Here is a 17,701-nt window from a genome sequence, read left to right on the forward strand (position 1 = left end):
CCCAGTTCCTGGTTTTTTAACCTAATACCATCTCAAATTAAAAATGGATCTTTCTCTTCTCCAAACCCCTGCTCCTCCTCCCACTAGTCTCATTCTATCCAGTCATCCAGGCTTAAACCCTGAGAATTCCTTACCCTCACCCTGAACATCTAACCACCTGCCAATGTGTCCATTTTACCTCTTCTCATACTTATCTCTTTCTGTTCACACTATTGACCCAACCCAATTCCAGATTCTTATCAACTATTACATTGTATCTTAATGTCTACTTTGGAACAGGAGAAATTCATTCTCATGTATTTCCATACCCAAAGGTAATGTTATTATTTGGGCATAGGGCAACCTGTAGCACAGATATAGAAATTGCTTTTTGTTCAGACTCTTTACAAAGTTCTTTACTAATTCTGCCCAGGCACTGATGTCTATCACTTGTCTTAATTCCTTAACATTTTCTAAATGCTCTGCCCAAACATTATTCCAAACTGGACAGTCAGTTCCATAAAAATCCTCATTTTCTTTTAGGACACAAATACCCAGTTTAGCTACTTTATCTACATCTAGTCAAGTCTCTACAATTCTATAATTTAACAAGCATCAAACTGAATTGTTTGTGGGGTATCTTTCTCAATAATATTAACCCAAATCTTAATCTTTAAAACGTAACTCATTCTGAGTCCCAAATACTATTGTAGTAGAATAGAATTAATATTATGTAGCCTTCCCCCTTCATGGAATCGATGGCTTCCTTACAGAGAACCCTCTCAGACACTGGGTAGTTTGGGGTTCACACACCAACCAGTTCCAGTTCTTTCTCAAACAAATGGGAATATGGGGTAGTGATCTCATTTTCTGAAACTACTTCCCACTGAGAATGGGCATAGGGTCATCTTCCAGGGTTCCATTTGGAGGGGCTTGAGTTGGTTGAAGATCCAGTGAGTTGTGAGACCCCTGAAGCTGGTCAGTACAGTGCCTGGTGCTTTAAAGGTGAATTGCTCAAAGTCTAGAGAAACAAATTTAAGAGAACTAGAGAGAGATCAAAATCAAAAAGCAGAACCTTCCTTTTGGGAAGATGTGCTTATATCTTCCCTGAAGATTCTGTAAACAGCTAGTTAAGCATCGTTTATTTTTATAGGGACTTCATCATAACCCAAAAGCAACCCATCAGAATAGCAGAATAATCTAGGGTAGAGGTTATCTTCCCCCAAAACAATGTAAACTCCTTGGGGCCAGGGAATGACTTTTGTAATGAGGGTGGTGTGCTGAGATTTGGAAAAAATCTTTTGTTCTTTTTCCCTTAGTCGTCCTCTTGTTACCTCCTCCCTTCTAGAATGTAAGCTCCTTTGGGGCTGGAACTAGCTATGTAATGAGGGATAGAGATTCTGATCTCGGAACTTCAGAAACATCCAATTAATGAGGAATCAAGGGAGGGAGGGACTGGTGCTTCAGGACAGGAAATAAAATGCTGCCTTTGCAGTTTCAAAGGTGTGTCTACTACCCTTAGGCACTCATTCTTGCAAGAATGTAAAATAAATCTTTCCTGCATTTATCAGTGAAATCAGTGGAGTTCTTACATGACTCAGTCATTAGAAAAACTAAAATTACTGGAACTGGCCATGAACATTTACCAGACCTGCAGACAGCTATGCTAAGCAAAACCAATTAGGGAAATCTCTCAAAATCAGATTTAATTAAATTTCTATTTCTTATACTAAATGTATACTAAAATAGAATGTGAATATATTTCCTTATGGATTATGTGAACTAGGAAAGGAGATAAGACTGAGTTGTACCAAACCAGATTTGGAGGTTTTCCTGGAATAAACTATGAATGGTGGCCCAAAAAAAAAAAAAATTGTGATTAATTTATGAAACAATTAATTTTGTTCCCTTTCCATTAAGAAAAAACCCGACACCTCAATTAAAAGAACCTGGACCAAGGAGGAAATATGGGAACTTAAGTATTGTTTCAGCTTCCCAAATTATTACACAGCATACACTGGCCCTTCATTTGTGGAGAACACCTAACCTAATCTAACCTAACCAAACCTAATCATGGCTCCTACCAGACAAATAGGATAAAAGTTCTGCTTTCCTTACTTGCTTTTATATATGGGGATCAAATTCATATTTCTTTAGCAAAATGCTAATAAAATATGATATTCTAAGGAAAAAGATGAAGAAACGTGGCCTATGCCATAGTATAATGACTGACTCTTGTTGTCATTACTGATTTGAGGTCAACTTGGTAGCAGATTTTCAGAGCAGAGTTTTAGGGATCTTGTGAAACCTGTCATTTTCTTTTCCTAATGATTTGGGTAAAAACATTGAAGGCATTTGAATCAAATCATCAGAGGACACCAAATTGAGAGCTATAGTTAAGATGACAATCCATATCTAAAAAGATCTTTCTGTGTTAGAATATTGAACCAAATTAAATAAGCCATTTAATGAGGATGAATATAAAGCCTTACCCTTGGGTTCCAGAAATTGATTCAGTAAGTACAATTTACAGAGATGAATGTTAGATAGCAGTTTGTCTGAAAAAAACTTGAAGATTTCGGTGTACTCCAAGCTCATTGTCACTCAATGATGTGAAAAGTTAGCCAAAAAAATAATGTGATCTTGAGCTTCATTAAGAAAGATTTAACTTCTAGGAGGAGGGAGGTGATAGGACCATAGTACCCTTCTCTAGTAGAAGACATTGGGAATGTTGTGTTTAATGCTGGGCACCACAATTTAGGAAGGACATTGATAAACTGGTGCAAAAATGGAATGTTTAATGACTTTACAAATCACCTAGATTTGCTCGAGCTCCACTATGATCCAGAAGAGGCCAGACTGACCTGGGAATTGGAACCACCTGAGCAAGAGATAAAACTGAGTATTCCTTAAGCTGGGAGATCAAAAGTTCTCTGCAATATTGATATAACTGAACCCAGAATTCCCCTTCCATGGCAACCAATTCAGATTGAATCGTGTCCACTCCCAAGTCTGAAAAACAACCCAGTCCAGGAATGACCTGATAAAACCACTATTTGATTATTCTCACCCTATCCCAGACCTTTGATTTCTGTCTTGATAACCAGATCAGACTATTATGCAGTTACTTCCTAACTTCTGCCTTGTGATTTTTGTTTTTATAACCCCTGCTGCTTAAGCCCCAGAATTCTATTCTAATTGTGCTCCTATGTATACTTGTCTGCCTTTTTAGGAGGAATAAATCCACAGACACCACCTAAAATACACACACACATATAATATTGCTATTGTCATAGGTTTTTCTAACTGGTTTTATTTCCTCTATTCTCTGAGAATCTTAAGAGTTAGAATGATCTTAGCAACTGTATATTCTGACATGTATATGAAGAGTCCTCTTTACAACACAATAAATGTTCATCTTCAAGACTTTGTTAGAAAGCCTCCAATGAGGGTAATACAGTATCTCCAAAAATGGCCTATTCCAATTTTTGAATAGCTCTTATTTTTTAAAAAGTGAAATAAAAAAGCTTTTCTTCTCTCAATTCATGGAAAGATTAAAAAGTGAAAGACTAGGAAGGGGGCACTCTATTGAAGGAGATGGAATAAAATAAGATCACTTGAACAAGTAAAGGGATTGACTTTTAAGCTGAAAGGCCATTTCATCATATGAGACATCAAATAAATGAGAAAATAGTGGCAAAAGATGCCTGAGTGGTTGAAAAAGAGAATGGCAAACTACCTAACTTTTTCTATGAAATATGAAGCAAGGTTCTCAGCTGAAAGTGGAGGGAAGAATAGTCATAGAAGGTTTGAGGAGGGTTGAAAATGTTTCAAAGAGTACCTGTGGAAAGTGGGATAGTGAGTTGATAAGGGAGATGTAACAGGACTCCCTGCAAGCAGTGAGGGTCCATTTGAGGCTGTAAAACAAATTTATAGTGGACTCAGAACAGTATGATTTTCTCCATCTTCATTCAGCAGCATGTGTGTAGGAGCTAAAATGATGAATGGTGGGAGCAATCCAAGGCCAAAGCTTGACTGGATAATTGTCAATGTGATAAGGAGGCTAAGGATTTAAGAAAGGAAGACAGTATAGGGATGAATTGGTTTACCACAAATCAAAATATGGAAAACAGGAGAAAGTGGCCAGTGTGGGAGACATAGCCTAGGAAAGACCTGAAGGATCAAGGAAATGGAGGTCATGATGTAAATAAAAAGTAGAATTACGTAAGGGAAAGCAGTAGGACAGGTGAAAAGCCAATAGATTATGGACAGAGAAGATTTCAGAATTCTTGAACATGGAACTGATACATCTATGGGTGATGGCAAGATCAAAGGCATGTCCTATGTCCTATTTAGTGTATGACTAAAGTGGGTGAAGGAATAGCTCTTGGGAAATGAATAGGGTAAGGGAGGGAGTGGTTATAGTATTTGGGAGAGCACTGAATAGCTGAATGCACCAAAGGTCTTTAGTCCATAAATAGCCTTCAAGGCTTTGGATTGTTAGTATAAAACTGAATTCCATCTGCCTTCTCCCTGAGCCAAGAATTCTGCATCTCTCTCAGCTTCACTTGTACTTTTGATGGAGTTAAACACTGCCTTTTTAGACCAACAAACTATTCTGATGATATGACCCTATAGAGTTCTTGTTTTTCTTTTTTTTTTTTTTTTTATTTCTCCATCATTTCCATCAAACCAGTCCTGATGTTTGCAAGTGCTCTGGACCAGATGAATAAATGCAGTTCTGTACACCAATCTCTGAAAGCTCCTGATCTTTTTCTGCTCCATTGTTATCAACAGCTTTCCCTTCATGTCAGTAACACTGTTCATAAATAAAGAAGCATTCTAATCTATCCATGTTGAGTCTTCAACTGTTTTGATAGAATATGAATATTTAGCTTAGGATAATTCTGTGATCAGTCCAGCACTCTGTGCCACACATAGCTTCATTACTCTCATATCCTATCCTCATAGTGACATAATCTATTAATGCAAGGGTGCACCCATGAAGTTTCATTGTGTATAGGTAAATGGAAAATAATGCTGGAAATGAGAATGTCAGAAGATACACAAGTCTTCAATGCTAAGTGATTACTGCTATTGCTATTTCTAACTCCATTCTTCCCAAGGACTCCCTACCATGATTGTGCCTACTCTAGCATTAAAGTCACACAGAAGTACAAGCTTGTCCTCTTACAGCGTATTGAGGATGAAAGTCTACAGGTCTTTATGAGATTTTTCTTTGACCTCCTCTGACTTCCATCATGGTGGGAGCATTGGTACTAATAACAGTGGTATGGCACTTTCCTACAAGTATTAAAAACGTTGTTGTAAGTCTGTCATTCAATCCTTTGAGGAGTCTACAAACTTGTTGATTGTAATCAATTTGACTGTGAAACCATGCCAGGTTCATGCCATTCCCTTTCTTTTTTTTTTTTTATAGTAACTTTTTATTGAAAGAATCCATGCCAGGGTAATTTTTTTTACAACATTATCCCTTGCACTCACTCCTGTTCCGATTTTTCCCTCCCACCCTCCACCCCCTCCCCTAGATGGCAAGCAGTCCTATATATGTTGAATATGTCCTAGTATATCCTAGATACAATGTATGTGTGCAGATCCAAACAGTTTTCTTGTTGCACAGGGAGAATTGGATTCAGAAGGTAGAAATAGCGCGGGAAGAAAAACAAAAATGCAAACAGTTTACATTCATTTCCCAGTGTTCTTTCTTTGGGTGTAGCTGCTTCTGTCCATCCTTGATCAATTGAAACTGAATTAGGTCTCTTTGTCAAAGAAATCCACTTCCATCAGATTACATCTTCATACAGTATCGTTGTTGACGTACATAATGATCTCCTGGTTCTACTCATTTCACTTAGCATCAGTTCATGTAATTCTCTCCAAGCTTCTCTGTATTCATCCTGCTGGTCATTTCTTACAGAACAATAATATTCCACAATATTCATATACCACAGCTATTCTCCAATTGATGGGCATCCACTCAGTTTCCAGCTTCTAGCCACTACAAACAGCTGCCACAAACATTTTGCATGCCATTCCCTTTCACGGAACCACTCCAGAAACACATGTACCTCTGACCTCAGTCATTTGCCAACCTTGTTTAACTCAGAGCTGCCATTGGGGTGTAATACCTACTGGTTCTCTCACAACTAGAGCTATTTGTCTTTCAAGTCTACTGGAGTCCTTGAGGCCCATAAGCATGTGCACATCCCATGTACCAATGGTGAGTGTAATGATCTTTGCAAAAGTTTTTGTGACTGTTTTTGTGTTTTGACCGTAAAGTGGGATCCCCACTTACTGTGGTAAGCAGACTAGAATTACATGAAGCAGAAAAAATTTAGGGTATCTTTTCTAGCCCCTTCTTCAGGCCAGGAGGTGAGCAGTGGGGCTCTTAAGAAGGCTTCTCAGATACCCAGTGGGAGGTCACATCCCCCGGCTGCTTCAGTCCAATGAGAAGATGGCCCATATCTTGGAATGCCTGTGGGCAGAGTTGTGACTTGGCTTCCAGTATACCCACCTCTGCCGCTTTGTCACTGCAGGACTTCAAGGTCGGTAAAATAATCAGCAAAATAATAAAACATGGTTCAATGATAAATATGTAAAATTACTGATTGATAAAATAATATAATAGTAAAATGGTATGGGGGATGCTCTTTGACTCCTGCATAATTGAATTTATTTTTTTTTCTTTTTTTTTTTTTTAATAGCCTTTTATTTACAGGATATATACATGGGTAACTTTACAGCATTAACAATTGCCAAACCTCTTGTTCCAATTTTCCACCTCTTACCCCCCACCCCCTCCCCTAAATGGCAGGATGACCAGTAGATGTTAAATATATTAAAATATAAATTAGATACACAATAAGTATACACTGCATAATTGAATTTAAGTGAGGTAGTGCTGCGTGAATTCATCAGCCTTTCTTTTAGTCATTGGAGCCCAGTGGGAAGACAAAAATCAAGACAACTGACAGGATTGAGAGAGAAAAAGATTTAAGATGAAGGGAGGTTTATTGCCTCATAGAAGTAGAGCTCAGGAGAGAAACTAAAGTTAAATAAATGAGAATCATTTGCATATAAATAATAATTGAGCTCTCTCCCTCAGAACACCATTGCCATGGGGGGGGAGGGGGGGAGAGGAGGAAGGGTAGAAAGTTCTTGCTACTTATTCTTCAAAAAGAGTAAGAAAATCATGAATAGCTCAGAATGTCCTCCAAAGCCCACTCTTGAGAACCGGCCACCTTAAAGCCAACTTGTTTTTCACCTAGGTCCTAAGGGACGTGGATTATTACAAGTTGCTGTGTCCCAATAGTTGCTTTAATCCAGTGATGGACACCCCGCGCGCCCATCCGGGCAACTGGGAATTTCTTCAATTTAACAGCAACAAACCACCACCACCCATATTCTTCATCGCTCTCAAGTTGTATAAGAAATTCCGCACATCCTGTAGCAGATTGTTTAAAAAAAAACAAAAAAACTTCAATTTGAGCAGGAAATTCTCCCCATTTACCTCCTTTACACTACGGAAGATTGTTGGGAAAACGAGATAATGATGGCACAAGATAAGTCCCTATTTTTACCTTATACCATCTGCAACAAAAATTTTTTTTTAATTATTTTAGTTAATTAACTGATTTTAATTTATTTTAATTAATTAATTTTTTTTTTTTTGCTGAGGTAATTGGGGTTAAGTGATTTGCCCCGGGTCACACAACCAGGAAGTGTCAAGCGTCTGAGGTGAGATTCGAACCCGGGTCCTCCTGACTTCAGGGCCGGTGCTCCATCCGCTGCGCATGTCCTCAGTCCTCTGAGGTCCCAGTTGATGTAATTAATTAGCAAATTAGTTAATTCTAGAAGGAAAAGTTACATACGCGCGCGCGCATTGATTTAGAGGCTAGAGAAGCGGCTTACGAGAAGGGAGAAGGCCGCGCCTGCGCGCGTTCCCCCGCGCTAGCTAAGTGCCGCTAACTGGGGTTCGGGCCTTTCCGACACCGTGGGACGGACCGTTCCTCTGAGAGGCCACACCTCATTAAAGACCAGCAGGGGGCAGGAGAGAGCCACGAGAGAGGAGCGTGACGAGTCGCTGGGGGGAACTATCCAACGCCAACAGAAAGCAGTTCAATAGGGAAAAAAAAGGATCAGATCACTCCGCCTCGCCAGAGGAAGCGGCGGATCCGACCGCGTTACCAATGTATACAGATTCTGCAGTAGCAAAAAAAAAAAAAAAAAAAAAGCGCCTTACGCATGCGCCCTTCCGTTATGTACGTGACGTGGCCGCGTCCGCGCTCTGTGCGTGATATCCTTCCGCGCCTTTTCTTTTCTCTTTGTGTGTGTCGTGCGTGCCGTCTTTGAGTGTTCCTTAAAGGGGCTCCTCCCCCACTTTCTCCCTGGAGTTTGTCCTGCTACGCTGTGTAATTGAAGGTCCTTTGTTTTGACTGGGTCCTCTAGCTGACTGGCAGAAAGAAACACGTTAATGGGAGCTCATGAGCTAGAAATGGGGTGAATCTTGCCTAGAACCTGGGCGCTGTTTAAGATACCCACGCAGTAGGGAACAAGGATGGCAGGTGCTGCATTTATTTATATCAACCGTGAAGGCAATTAAATTATGTGCCCTTTTAATTAATTAATTAATTTTAATAAGTAATTGTTAAATTAATTTAATTAATTAATTAATTAATTTAATTACGTCTTCCCTACGGAGCATCGGGCGGAACGCTGATTTATTGAACAGCCACCAGGAGGATAAACTATACATCTAGGCTGTGACTGTCCCTCAAACGGAATTCCCAGAAGGAGCTCCTGAGGGAAAGAAGGGTCTGCGTAGCAAGCGGATGTTCCAGGTCCCAGCGTTGAGGAAAGCTCCAGAGGGAGAAGGCCACAAAGGCTCGGAAGCAAAGGCCAGAGAATGAGAAGGCGGCCGGGAGAGGAATAAATGGCCACAACCCATCATACCAGCAGAAGGAAAATAATTATTTTTGTCAGTATAAAGAAACAGGCCTGTCACTGTTAGATTTAGAAATTAGCAGAATCTTTTAGGAGACCCAATCTGGCGGTAAAATGAAGTGTTATTAAAAAAAACATTCGTTACTGAGTGGATGCCCATCAGTTGGAGAATGGCTGCATAAATTGTGGTATATGAATATTATGGAATATTATTGTTCTGTAAGAAATGACCAACAGGATGATTTCAGAAAGGCCTGGAGAGACTTACACGAACTGATGCTGAGTGAAATGAGCAGGACCAGGAGATCATTATATACTTCAACAACAATACTATATGATGACCAGTTCTGATGGATCAGGCCATCCTCAGCAACAAGATCAACCAAATCATTTCCAATGGAGCAGTAATGAACTGAACCAGCTATGCCCAGAGACAGAACTCTGGGAGATGACTAAAAACCATTACATTGAATTCCCAATCCCTATATTCATGCACACCTGCATTTTTGATTTCCTTCACAAGCTAATTGTACAATATTTCAGAGTCTGATTCTTTTTGTACAGCAAAATAACGTTTTGGTCATGTATACTTATTGTGTATCTAATTTATATTTTAATGTATTTAACATCTACTGGTCATCCTGCCATCTGGGGGAGGAGGAGGTACGAGGTGAAAATTGGAACAAAAGGCTTGGCAATTGTTAATGCTGTAAAGTTACCCATGCATATAACCTGTAAATAAAAGGCTATTAAATTAAAAAAATAAATAAATAAATCATATGAGTTGTAAAAAAGAAAAAAAAAAGCATTCATTAAATTTTATAAATTATATCCTTAGAGACAATAATTGCAATTCTGATAAGAAGGGAAAAAAATGAACTCCTTGCTCAAAAATAGTGTTATCTTAATCAAATCAAATAGTTTTTTTTTTAATGAAGAACCATTGGTGAATGTCTTAGTAAACAGTAAAATACTATAATTGCATTAAAGAATGAGAAACAAGAAATATAAAGAAAGATTTGTCTGGAAATAATGTGAAATAAAGAAAACATAATCCGAAGATCAATATACCAATTATGACTAGACAAAAGTGAAATGGAATGGAAAGAACCTTGACATAGATCTGGGAGACAGAGATTGAAATCATTGCCATAAATGTTTCCCCAATATATGTCCATTGACAAACTAACAAATTCACTAAACTTCTAGAAAAATGCAAGTAATAATACTTGTCCTACTACTCTCATGCTAGAGCTGCTGTGAGGAGAAGCTTTCTAAGCCTTAAAGCATTAGATATATGTGGATTGTTATTTAAAAAGAAAGCATTAATTTTATTGAAAGCTCCTTAAGCTTTTAATAGCATTAAATGTTAGAATATTAAAATCTCACTGAGCACTTAAGCAATGACTATACAATTGTTGTCTTCATATCATTTGTGCATAGTATCTCACACAGAATAAGAGCTTAATTGAAGTTTACTGAACTGAAGGAAAGGAGACTCTGAAGGAGGAAGTGGGTGAGAAGTTGTTATAAATAACTGCTTCAAAGGACATTTTTAAAAATTTAAATAGTCATATAAAGGAGTCCCTGATCCATTTGATCCAATTAACTTGACAAGAATTTAAACATACCCACTCGTGCCATAATTACTGAGTTTCAGAAAATGGGACTGGCTATTGACGTCTAGCTGACTGACCATCAATCACTCCTCATGACTTATAAAAATGAACTGTTCCATCTCTCTCTTCATGACTTCCTCTTCATTTTTCCATCTTCTGGAATATATGTTGGGGAAGAAACTTGAAACAGAAGCACATGGCAAGAGTGGACATATGCTCACATGACAGGTGGACAGAGTAGGCTTTTCTGATTGAATAAATGGAGCAACCAGAATACAGAATGGTGGGTATGTGCTGCATTTGATAATATAGGACAATCCCAGTTTAATTCTGTTCCTCCTGTGGTTGGGAACCCCAGTTTGACTGAAGTGAGCCCCAAATTCCTGGCTGCTTTGCCTCCAGCTGTTCAAAAAGAGGTACATTTTAGTCATTTTACCAAAGTAACCCAGAGAGATGTAATTCTAAACTATTTGATTTTGAATAAATTGTTTCAGATTTCTAGAACCTAGTTTCAGTGTTATAGACTAAGATAATTAGACAAAAAATTATGTTCCAATATGATCCTAAATCTAATTCTCTTAGAACTACCAACTGACTCAAAATTCCTTTGAGTCCCTTTACATCAATCTGAAAATGATTTTTATTATCTGAGCAGATTTGAGTCTTCTTACTTTTGAGCTTCAGGGTTTTGCCTCTGTGAGGTATAAGGAACCCAAGTTCCAAGGTACCCGAGTTTGAGTTCAAACACCAGATCTTCTAGGGAAAGATTTCTTGTTGTAATGTGTTTTTGACAAGGAAAAATTCTCAAACAGCACCCAATTTACAGAACAAAGCCAGGGAGTTAAATGGTCTAACAGAGGATATTGCTTATTCAACAGCCCTAAAATATGTTTCTCTTCTGGGGAACATAAACCACAGGGTGTCACTCTTGAGTCTGAAAATATGTATGACCCTGTGGGAGAGGGGGATTTTACCAGCATGTCAAGGCTTTGCCCCCAAAGCGGTTCTCAAGTACCTTTTCCTCTTACTGAGGAGCTAGTGGTTTTTTCTCTGGATCTCAGGAGTTCCTGTGAATCTTTTTTTATTTTTTTCATTTTCTGTGAGTGAAACAAATGTTCTATCATAGATGATATATCTTGAGCATTTATACTAAAACTAAAACCTCCAGTTGCTCCCACTTGAATCAGAATTGGATGCTTTGACTCATATAGCCTTTGTCTTGGCAGTTACCCTCTCCTCTAGTGACCTAATGACTTAGAAGTATCTGTTCTAAAGTAGTCAGATATTGCCCAGAGTTCCTCAAGTATCTATGGATTTTTACCTTGAACTCTTGTACAGAGAAGCGCTAGCAAAGTACCATGAAGATAGCAGAGAAGTTAAAGTTCCATCCACAACTAATGGAGAATTGATGAATCCCCTTCTAGATTCCTTTCTGGAACTAAGGAAACTCACATTACTATTGTTTATCTTGTAAATGTAAATGGAGGATCTTTGAGATAAGGACCAGAGCAAAGGAAACATCTGGGTGTGGCCAAATAATGGATAGCATTGAGGAAATAAAAGTGAATTGTGGGTTCTATAAGACACCAAACCTTTTACAAAGCCTCTTTCTTCTCTCTCTGATCTACTTTTCCTTTCTTTGAACCCATTTCCCATTCTGGGCCAGGTAGAATGTGGAATACTGGGATGGAGATGGGGGAACTTTGTCATCTCTAAGCTTCCAGAATTGGAAAACTTTATTCCTTTGCTTATGCTTTTTTTATATACTATTGAAACTATCATTAAAAATCTAGATGATCATTTAACATGAGCATAGCTAACTGTTATTACACAGACTGAGACTAAAAGAGGGAAAGCCCAATTCATTGGGAAAGTTGTTTGTTTGTTTGTTTCTTGATGAAGCTAATGAAAGATAAAGCATATATTATTCTTCAAGGTTTTTCAGAATTTATATGTAGTCAGATTATATCCTAGATCTTTTTCTTTTGAATCTGGAAAGACTTACAAATAAATTATCTTGAAAGCTAGTGCAATTCTTTTTGTTGTTGTTTGCTTGTATTTTATTCTCTTATTTTTTTCTTTTTGATCTGATTTTTCTTGTGCAGCATATTTGTGGAAATATGTAAGAGGAATTGCACATGGTTTATCTATTGGATCACTTGATGATTGGGGGAGGAGCTGGGAGGAAAGGGAGGAAAAAAATAGAACACATGGTTTTGTAGGGGTGAATGTCGAAAATGATCCATGTATATATTTTGAAAATAAAAAGCTTTAAAAAAAAAAAAAAAAAAACAGTGCAAGGTTTGTGCATGTCAATAGTATTTGCCTGCTTTGACACTGGAGTGATTAAAGCTGATTTATTAGCTACTGGTTTTACTTGGCGTGAGGACCCATCCCATACACATATTCCCAACTGGATCCCTTTCTTATAGCTGCCATTTTTCTCATGATACTTCCTCCTGCTAGGAAAGGAGATTTAGATCCACAATTATAAAAACCCAAACACAGTATATAGGGAAATTTTCCTGGGAGAAATCCCAGATGAGTACAATAAGCCAAAAAAAGGAGAAAATGACCTTAGCTATCAAACCTAATCTGTATGAACCCAGAGTTTTTAAGGGCCTCAAGGTTATAACTGCATATGTAAATTTAATTGATGTGGCTTTTCTTTAAAGTTTGGCTAATAATTAATCATTTACTTTATATTTGACTTTTTCATTGTCCAGTCACATCTGATTCTTCATGAACCCAAGGACCACCCCTTCTAGCCTCCAAATTTATTCAAGTTCATGTTCATTGTTTCCATGATATTATCTATTCATCTTATCCTCTGCCATCCCCTTTTCCTTTTCCCTTCAATCTTTCTTAATATCAGGGTCTTTTCCAATGAGTTCCATCTTCTCATTATGTGGTCAAAGTATTTAAATCACAGCTTCAGTATTTGACCTTCCAGTGAATAGCTTGAATTAATTTCTTTAAGTATGATCTTCTTAAAGCCCAAGGGACTTTCAAAAATCTTCTCCAGAGAGAGTATTCTGGGAAAATGGTGAAGTAGGTCAGAAGACTTTAGACTTTCCAAATTTACATCACTCACACACAAAAAAAAGGAACATTGCCTTAAAATGAACATAGAGCAGCAATTAAAAAAAAAACAAAAAACCAAACATCAGAGTAAAGTAGTTCTCCTCCTAACTTGAGAAGACCCCAGGAAAGACTTGACCTCTAGGAGTGGAGATTTGACCTGAGTGAAATGCAAACACTCCAGCCTGACTCTGCAGAATCAACAGACAACAAATACTAGAAACAGCTGGATGGGGAAGGCAGCCTCAGCCTCAGGCACTTTCGTCTGGAAGGCTGTGTGGGGCTCAGAATGCTGAAAGGGAGACTCAAGGAACTTCCCCAATTGAGGAACTCCAACAACAGCTCTGCTGAAGGTCTTGAGTTGTGGCTATGGTAGAGAAAGAGTTAGCTATCATAATGCCAGTGAGTGCAGCAACACAGAGGTGGGGACCCTATGGGCACTTGCAGGAGAGCAGAGTCCCAGGACAGAAAGGACAACTGCAGTCACCAAAGGGACCACAAGAAGTAAGAGCATTTGTGGAATTGTGTGGTTGAGGACTCTGGCCTTGCCTTAGGGGTGGAGAGGAGTACCCAAGATTGAGTCCCGAGACAGAGCTCAGAAAATAACTGTAAAAAGGACCTAAGGTTTGGGACTGGAATTTGTTTACAATAAGAGCTGCTCAAAATAAAACAAAATGAAAATGAAAATAAGTAAGCAAAGGAGAAAGAACCAACAGAGAAAATCTGAGTTCATATTCAGAGTAAGACAGTGGAGCTAAAAAAAAAAAAAAAAAAAAAGCCAGTTTTTTTTTTTGTTTTGTTTTTTTTTATGAGAAACATCAACTGGCCACAAGCCCAAAAAAAGTTCTTGGGAAAATTTAACAACGACTTAAAAAATCAGAAAGATCCTGAGGGAAAATTAAAAGAAAAAAAAAAAGCAATGCAAGAAATTTTGAAAAGAAAATCAACCCATTGGAAATAGAAAATGAAAAACTTAAAGAATAATTCCTTTAAAAGTCAATTAAAGGAAAGCAACTGACATTATATGACACCAATAAATATTAAAACAAAATCAAAATGATGAAAATAAAAGAGAATATGAAACATCTCAACAACTAGTATGAGAATAGACCAAGAAGAGATAATGTATAAGAATTATTAGATTACTTGAAATATGCAACTAAAAAGAAAAAAAGAATCGTGAGACAATTTTACAAGAAATTTCTAAGGAAAATTGTCCTGAATTTGGAAAAAAAAGAAATAAAGAAATAGAAAGAGGAAAAAATCCATTGATACCATCAGAAAGAGAACATAGCCGAGTAAATCTTGTAAGAAACAAAGGAAAAAACACAATTTAAATACCAGAGAGCTACAATCAAGATTACGTAAAACCTAGCAGCACTTAAATTAGAATACCACAGGTCTTTGAACACTATGTTTCATGGAACAAAAGAATTGGGGTTATAATCAAGGGTAATTTACCCACCAAAGTGAAGTATAATCTTGAATAGGGGAGGGGGAAGAAAGGGGGATGGAGGACATCTAACAAACTGAAAGGCTTTCAGGTATTTGTGACAAAAAGAAAAGGTTTTAATGGAAAATTTGACATAGAAGATCCAAGAGAAATGTAAGGTAAACATTAAAGATCAATTATAAGGGACTCAATAAGATCAAATCATTTATTTCTTATATGTAAAAATGTTTTCATTACTTTTATGACTGTCATTATTTGCATAGTTTGAAAAAAACTGAGTTATGTGAGCTATGTGAAAAAAAATGTATAGGGAGAGAAAAGGAGTAATTATCTCATACAAATGAGATGTGAAAAGAAGAACTGATACAGAAGAAGCAAATTGGGGGAGGGGCTGGTAATGATGGATTCTTGTTCCTTCTCTTTTTTTAAATTAAATTGAATTAATTTTTTTTTACATTTTAAAACTAAATCAGCATGTGTCCACAGGGGTCCTTATGTGTGATTTGGTGGACCCCATTATTGTAAACCAAGCTCTCTTTCTTTTTTTTATTATAACTTTTTTATTTTCAAAATATATACATGGATACTTTTTGACATTCACCCCTACAAAACCCTGTATTCTAATTTTTTCCCTCCCCAGTCGATAAGTAATCTTTGGATTACTTTACAGGAAACACACTTGAAGCAGGGAGATACATACAAAGTAAAGGTAAAAGGCTAGAGCAGAATCTATTATGCTTCAGGTCAAAAAACCAAGGCTAGCCATCCTTATCTCAGATCAAGCAAAAGCAAAATTTGATCTAATTAAAAGAGATAAGGAAGGAAACTCTATCTTGCTAAAGGGTAGCATAGATAATGAAGCAATGTCAATACTAAACATATCTGCACCAAGTGGTGTAGCATCTAAATTCCTAAAGGAGAAGTTGAGAGTTGCAAGAAGAAATAGACAGCAAAACTATAATAGTGGGAGATCGCAATCTTGCACTCTCAGAACTAGATAAATCAAACCACAAAATAAATAAGAAAGGAGTAAAAGAGGTAAAATAGAACACTAGAATAAAGTTAGGTATGATAGATCTTTGGAGAAAACTAAATGGAGACATAAAGGAGTACACTTTCTTCTCGGCAATTCATGGAACTTAAACAAAAATTAACTATATATTAGGACATAAAGACTTCAAATTCAAATGCAGAAAGGCAGAAATAGTAAATGCATCCTTTTCAGATCACGATGAAATAAAAATTACATTCAATAAAAAGCCAGGGGAAAATAGACCAAAAAGTAATTGGAAACTAAATAATCTCATCCTAAAAAATGGATGGATGAAAGAGCAAATCATAGACACAATAATTTCACCCAAGAGAATATCAATAATGAACCCACATAAGTCATCAGCATTCTTATATATCACTAACAAAATCCAACAGTCAGAGTTACAAAGAGAAATTCCATTTAAAGTAACTACTGATAATATAAAATATTTAGGAATCTATCTGCCAAGGGAAAATCAGAAACTTTATGAGCAAAATTACAGACCACTTTTCACACAAATTAAGTCTGATCTAACCAATTGGAAAAATATTAAATGCTCTTGGATAGGGCGAGCAAATATAATAAAGATGACAATATTACCTAAACTAATCTATTTATTTAGCGCTATACCAATCAGACTCCCAAAAAACTATTTTAATGACCTAGAAAAAATAACAACAAAGTTCATATGGAAAAACAAAAGGTCAAGAATTTCAAGGGAATTAATGAAAAAAAAATCAAATGATGGTGGCTTAGCTGTACCAGATCTAAAATTATATTATAGAGCAGCAGTTACCAAAACTATTTGGTATTGGCTAAGGAATAGATTAGTTGATCAGTGGAATAGATTAGGTTCAAGGGATAAAACAGTCAACAAATATAGCAACCTAGTCTTTGACAAACCCAAAGATCCCAGCTTTTGGGATAAGAACTTACTGTTTGATAAAAATTGCTGGGAAAATTGGAAACTAATATGGCAGAAACTAGGCATTGATCCATACTTAACGCCGTACACCAAGATAAGGTCAAAATGGGTTCATGACCTAGGCATAAAGAATGAAATTATTAATAAATTAGAGGAACATAGGATAGTTTACCTCTCAGACCTGTGGAAGGGGAAGGTCTTTATGACCAAAGCAGAACTAGAGATCATTACTGATCACAAAATAGAAAATTTCGATTATACCAAACTGAAAAGTTTTTGTACAAACAAAACTAATGCAGACAAGATTAGAAGGGAAGCAATAAACTGGGAAAATATTTTTACAGTCAAAGGTTCTGATAAAGGCCTCATTTCCAAAATATATAGAGAATTAACTCTAATTTATAAAAAATCAAGCCATTCTCCAATTGAAAAATGGTCAAAGGATATGAACAGACAATTCTCAGATGAAGAAATTGAAACTATTTCTAGTCATATGAAAAGATGCTCCAAGTCATTATTAATCAGAGAAATGCAAATTAAGACAACTCTAAGATACCACTACACACCTGTCAGATTGGCTAAGATGACAGGAAAAAATAATGATGATTGTTGGAGGGGATGCGGGAAAACTGGGACATTGATGCATT

General features: G+C 37.0%; 1 protein-coding gene across 1 annotated transcript in view; it reads left to right on the forward strand.

Moving 5' to 3' along the window:
• Positions 1 to 4,750, forward strand: part of LOC100917056 (ATP-binding cassette sub-family A member 3-like) — a 242,475-nt gene extending 237,725 nt beyond the window's left edge. Inside the window, exon 32 of the mRNA XM_031962329.1 lies at positions 4,676 to 4,750. The gene's annotated coding sequence lies outside the window, so the exon portion shown is untranslated. The remainder of the gene's footprint in view (positions 1 to 4,675) is intronic.
• Positions 4,751 to 17,701: the final 12,951 nt, after the last annotated feature.

The sequence above is a fragment of the Sarcophilus harrisii genome, chromosome 1 (assembly GCF_902635505.1).
Source record: "Sarcophilus harrisii chromosome 1, mSarHar1.11, whole genome shotgun sequence".
NCBI lineage: Eukaryota > Metazoa > Chordata > Mammalia > Dasyuromorphia > Dasyuridae > Sarcophilus > Sarcophilus harrisii.